The sequence below is a fragment of the Artibeus jamaicensis genome, unplaced genomic scaffold, assembly GCF_021234435.1.
Source record: "Artibeus jamaicensis isolate MK-2021 breed Jamaican fruit bat unplaced genomic scaffold, CSHL_Jam_final contig_1085, whole genome shotgun sequence".
Lineage (NCBI taxonomy): Eukaryota > Metazoa > Chordata > Mammalia > Chiroptera > Phyllostomidae > Artibeus > Artibeus jamaicensis.
The window spans coordinates 2,468,981-2,475,542 of NW_026521214.1; positions in this window are offsets into that span (position 1 = coordinate 2,468,981).

A 6,562-nucleotide genomic window follows, 5' to 3' on the forward strand; every position below is an offset into this window, starting at 1 on the left:
AGCAGATCCAAATAAAAGGAAGCGTTAATAGGAGTATTCGACCCTTGAACGACACGGGTTAGAGCTGCTCAGGCCCTTATTTGCCTCCTTCTCGGGTGGCCCGCCAGCCCCAACCCTCACCGTTCCAGGCCCAGCACTGGCGGAGAACCTGTGCACGTGGTGGGCCGGCTTCGGTCACGTGCCGGTTTTGGCTGCATAGGTGGCTGTGGCCTTAACCCCCACTGTATTCAAGGGTCAGTTCAAGCAGCAAAAACCCGTACCAGACGGAAATACAGATTTACATAAAGGATTGAAGAGTACACTGGAAATGGTAATAATATGGGGAAATATAAGAATTCTTATTATTTAAATCTTTCAGAATGATAACTGATGGGTTAAAGTAAAAAATGTCAGTGTATTGTGGGGGTTTTACCATCTGGCTGAGTAAAAATGAATGACACTAGTACGCAGCCCAGGAGGGGCGAAATGGTAGTTTATGGTTTTAACATTCTCGTACTATAGGTGAAGCGGTATAATATTCCGCGAAGGTACACTGTGATAAAGATGTACACAAAAACTCTAAAGCGACTGCCAAAGACACACACACACACACACACACATCAGTTACAGCTAATAAACCACTATGGTATAAAGTGGAAGCATGAAAACAATCCAATCCAAAATAAGCAGAAAAAGGAGAGAATGGGAACAAAGAGCAAATGGAACAACCAGAAGAGAGAAAGATGGTAGATCTAAACCCAACCACATCAATGATCCCATTAAATATGTTATAAACACACAACCAAAAGGCAGGTTTTCAGATTAGATAAAAAAGCAAGCCTTGGCTGGTGTAGCTCAGTGGATTGAGTGCCAGCCTGCAAACCAAGGGGTCATTGATTCGATTCCCAGACAGGGCATATGCCTGGGTTGCAGGCCAGGTCCCCAGTAGAGGGCGCACGAGAGGCAACCACACACTGATGTTTCTTTCCCACTCTTTCTCCTTTCCTTCCCCTCTCTCTAAAGATAAATAAAATCTTAAAAAAAAAAAAAAAGGCGAGACCCAGCCACATTTACTTCCTACATTAAACATTTTAAATATAAACACAAAAATTTTTAAAGGATGGGAAAATAGATATGGTGCTAACATTAAAATAAGACAGAATCTATTTATGCTAATTTCACATGGTTCCTATGAGTAAAACAAAAAATATAGAAATATAATTTGCACACTGTAGAATATTGTATATATCATTATAGGGAATAAATCAAGAAACTGTGAAAACGATGAACAGCTACTATATAGCAGCATTTTGAAATGTAAATTACTTTGTTTACTCTGCACCGGCACCCTGGGAAGTTCGGTGTTGGTGGTCCGCTCCCAAGGACACTACAGAGAGCACGTGTCAGCCACCTGTGCAGGCCGCCCCGGGTCCGAACGCAGGCGGCCTCTGCAGGTGGCTCCTTCACACCAGCCATGCTATCCGCCTGGGTGTGCCCACTGTGAGAACACACACAATAACGTCAATGCTCCTGAATATGAAATAAAAAATACTCATAATATTAAACTCTCCTATCAGTGACACTCCTCTGTCATTTAGGCCTGTTCTTGTCACTCATTCCCAAAGCTGTAACCTATGTTGCCTTTAGTTAAGAGTAAATCCAGCACCTTTAGAAATTAGGAAACTGAACTTGCATTTTTACTTATAATGGAAAGCATTTTAAGTCCTGGGGCACTCCGCCCGTCCACAGTTCATCTGCAGTTCACTTCACTACATGGAACTGCTGGTCACAGTAGCTGAGGACCCAGGCCTGGGAGCTGCCTTCCTTGAAGGAATTTTAGGGTTATTTCAAGTTTTCACGATTAACTCTATGTCTCAGTCTTTTAATTATGTAGATTTTGCCCCACGATTTCAACATTTAAAACTAAAACAAGAAAAGGAGTGAATATAAGAAAATGCATCTAAATAGTAGATACAGTGTCGGTTGGTTAAAAAAGAAAAATTTCTTTAAAAACTCTATTTCCCCCTTTCAGTTTCAGTAAAATGTCACAATAAAAACTAAAAAATGCTAACGGTCAAAAATATCATTATTAATTCTTTAGTAACCCCTTCTGCTATATGAACATTAATATGTTCTGTTAATTGTGCTATAGAACATTAATATGTTCTGTTAATTGCGCTATACAGAACAATTAACATCTGGTTTAAAGCATTTATATAAAACAAAGTACCTGCTATTTTTAGTGGGACTACTACGCACCAGGTAATCGGCTAAGACGTCTTTAATCACCCTATAACATAGGTGTTGCTTCCAAGTAATTCCCAGTAAGGAAGTGAAGTTAAAGTAACACCCTCCCCTGACCCCCAACGCAGATCTATGGGGTAAAGTTGGAGTCATGCCAGTAAAACCCCAGCACTAAATTCACTGAACTGATACATGAAGGGACTAGCTGACAGGTAAGAGCCAAAGGACAGAGTAACGTAAGAGCTGGATGCTTCTTTATGATTTCAGAGTAGTGAGGCTTGATAAATCCAGGTTCCATTTTCCCCTTTCAAAAGTCAATGATGCCTCACAGGTGCTGGGCATTTCCCACGGTCTGGGTTCCGATTGACCTTTGTGGTCAGATGTTCTCAATGCGGTACAAAGTCCATTAAATTTTCACCCCACAGCTCTCCCACTGATGATTGGTGTCAGAAATTACTGAGTTGCAACAGAGTGTCTTTCTAATTCTAACATCTTTTTTTATTTGCTAGAAGGAGTTCTATAATAAACTTCCTTTTCTTTCCTATCAATTTAATGAGCAAATGGGGAAAGAGGAATACATACAACTCTGATGAAATGCTGAGTATGGGAAATTCTCTAAAGATGAACGACCCAGTCTCATTAGCAAACAAACAGAATGGTTGGGCGGCGGGGAGAAGCACATTGAGACACACAGTGTAGTGTATCAGCAACGTGTGAACCTGACTGGGCCCTGATTCAAACCAATTTAAAATGACTTTTTTAAAAAAACAATCATGAAACTTTAAATATACAATATCAGCTAAGAAAATATTTTGTAAGGTATAATAATAGGCCTTATATATATATGTTTTAAAATTCATGTTAAAAGATACACAGAAGTATCTTGAATGAAATGATGGTTTCCAGCATTTGTATTTACATACAATAGAAAAGTCAGGGAACAGAGAAAACAAAATTTGGAAAAGTTTTTAATTTTTGAAGGTAGGGTGTATGCATTTAGAAGTTCATCATTCTACTCTACTTTTGTACTGTATTTTTAAAAATTAATCTAAAATATGTAAGTAACCAATTTCCTAAGTGAGTCTAATTAAGTGTGTTCAAATTATGATTACTTCTTTTAACTATATCCCAAAAGGCTGGCTTGACCAAGGAGTTGTAAAGCTAACCTGACCTTTGGACTTAACATTCCCTCTATCTAAAAAAATAACCAAACAAAATAAAACCCAGTAAACCAACCAAACAAAACTTTAGCTGAAGGACTGAACTAGAGATAGCAAGCTCTTAAAAAACAATGACCAAACTCTTTTAAGAATTAAAATTGTTTAGGCCCTGGCTGGTGTAGCTCAGTGGATTGAGCACGGGCCTGGGAATCAAGAATTAAAATTGTTGTTTCTAGTACGTATTTGCCAACATGCAGTCTACTCAGCCAGTAATTAATTGTTGGCACTATTATCGGGACTATTATTGATTCGTAACAAATTCTCCTGAGCATATTCACTTAAGTACTGGCGTTTAAAACTTTTTTCTTGCACCAAATTTTGAGAATCAGAAATTTCAAACCGGAAAGATGTTAAAAACCCAGGCCACTTAATTGACAGTGTTTCTTCATTTCAAGATGTCAAGCTTTTTATTTAAATATTTATTATTAAATATTTAAGCTTTAAATATTGGCACCCGCCTACCTACTGAGAATGTTTTCAGGACCATACCATTTTGAGGGGTGCACCTGTCTGTGTCCAAATGCTGCAGTAGGGAAAAATGTGAGAAAATGGAATCCACGCAATATAACTTTTGATTAACTATTACTTTCCATTTTATCCCATTCCACAGCAGAGCTGTGAAAAAGAATTAACCAATAAAGTTTTTGACTCAATAAGGTAGATTGCATCCAGAAAGCACAATGCTAGAGTAGAGGACACCGGAATTTAAGTCATGATTTAGCCACACTGGGAGAGCTGGCCAAATCATCCCCAATTTCTCAGCATTTTATCCTTCAAGGCTACTCAAGGAATAGTTTTCAATTTTATTAACTAGAAAACTTCACAGGGTTGTTTGCTACTGTCAGCTAACGGCAGGAGTCAAGGGTATTCAGCTACTCTGAAAAACTTGATGAATACTACACTTTTTAAAAATGCCTCATAAAACCCAAGCTCTTCAAAATGAATTCAGGACTTAGGTGTAAGACCTGAAACCATACAACTCTCAGGAGTCAGCATTGGCAGTAAGGTCCTTGACATCGGACTTGGCAATGACTTTGTGGACACCAAAATCAAAAGGAGCAGAGCAAAACCAACCTGATGGGACAACTAAAAAGCTTCTGCACCACACAAGAAACCATCGACCAAATGAGAAGGCAACCAATTACATGGGGGGAAATATTGGCAACTCGTACCTGGTAAAAGGCTCATATTCAAGATATATAAAGAACTCATACAACTTAATAGAAAAAGAACTCTGATCAAAAAAATGGGAAGATCTGAACACACGTTCTCCCAGACATGGGAGGCCCACAGGCACAGCACTCGGCACCACTGATCAGGAAAGCGGCAATCAAAAGCACAATGGGATGTCACCTCACCCGTCAGAATGGCCACCATCAAAAACAAAATGGGTGTTGGTGAGGATATGGAGAATCCTTGTGTACTGTGGGACTGCAAATCGGTGCACCCACTAGAACAGCATGGAGTTTCCTTCAAATTTAAAAATAGAACTGCCTTATGTCCCAGCGATTCCTCCTCTATTTATCTGAAGTAAACAAAAAGCCTGACCTGAAAAGATTGTACGCACCCCCACCCCATTCCCTGCAGCATGATTTATAATAGCGAAGATAAGGAAGCAGCCTGCGTGTCCTCCAAATGATGGAGGGGTAAAGAAAGTGTCCCCACCCCCACCCCGGGTTATTAGCCATAAACAAGAATGAAATTGCACCATTTGCCACATGGATGGACCCTGAGAGCATTATGCCATTGTAGTCAGAGAGACAAACACTTTATGATCTAACAAACACATAGAAATGTAAATAAAACCCAAGCTCATAGGTACAGAGGACAGAAAGCTGGCAGACAGAGGTGGGGTGTGGGAACTGGATGAACTGGGTAAAAGGAGTAAAAATGTACAAATTGTAAGTTCTGGGAATGGAATGGACAGCATGGCAACCGGAGTGAATAATACTGTGGTGCATATTTCGAAGTGGCTGAGGGACCTCGGACATTCTCATCACAGGAAAGTCTGTAACTATACATGGTGACGAATGATAACTACTGTCATGCTCATTTTGCAATATATACAAATATCAAAACATTTGTTGTACATCTGAAACTAACGTCAATACTTTTGTGGACTTTTTTGAGATCTGTTTCATTTTAGACAAGAGGGGAAGGGAAGGAGAGAGGGAAAGAAACATTAAAATGTGGTTGTCTCGCACACACCAACTGGAGACCTGGCCTACAACCCAGGCATGTGCCCTGACTGGAAATCAAACTGGAGACCCTTTGGTTTGCAGGCTGGTGCTCAATCCACTGAGCCACACCAGGCAGGGCTTTATCTTTTTTTTTTTTAAAGCTCAACCTCAATACAATTTCCAAAAATAGTAAAAAAATGATGAGGTATCAAATTATTAAAATATAAATATCTAATCACAAATAATTCCTATGTATACATTTGCCATTCTAAACCTTTCCCACTGGTGCTAAAGATCCCAGGACTATCAAGGAAGAACCTGGCACTTCCAAAAAACGGGTGAAGTACAAGGAAAAGGCCCTTCGGGGTAGGAACCTGGAGCTGGAGGAGGAGGGGCAGGAGGGCTGACAGCACACTCATGTAGATTCTAGGGGTACCAGGCCAACCGCTAAACATTTCTTCTACCCTTACCAATCTTTCGTTTTAATTCCTAAAATTCCACATATCAGGCATAAAACTTAGCACATGTCCTTGGGAAAGAATGTAATTTTTTTCAGAAGGGGAAGGGCGTTAGCAATGATTAAGTTCTTAGTAAGAAACATGCCGTGGATGGTATGGCTCAGTGGACTGAATGCTGTTCTGCGAGCTGAAAGGTGGCCAATTTGATTGTCAGGGTACATGCCTGGGCTTTGGGGCAGGGCCCCCCAGATGGGGGCATGAGAGAGGCAACAGACAGATATATCTCTCACACATCAGTTTCTCTCCCTCTAAATTTCAAAAATCTTAAAGAAAAATGTGGATAGGTTTTATTTATTTTTACAGGGAAGGGAAGGGAGGAGAGAAACAACACCCCCAATTAGAGACCTGGCCTGGAACGCGGGCATGTGTCCTGACTAGGAGTTGAACTGGCAACCATTCAGCTTGCAGGCTGGTGCTCAAT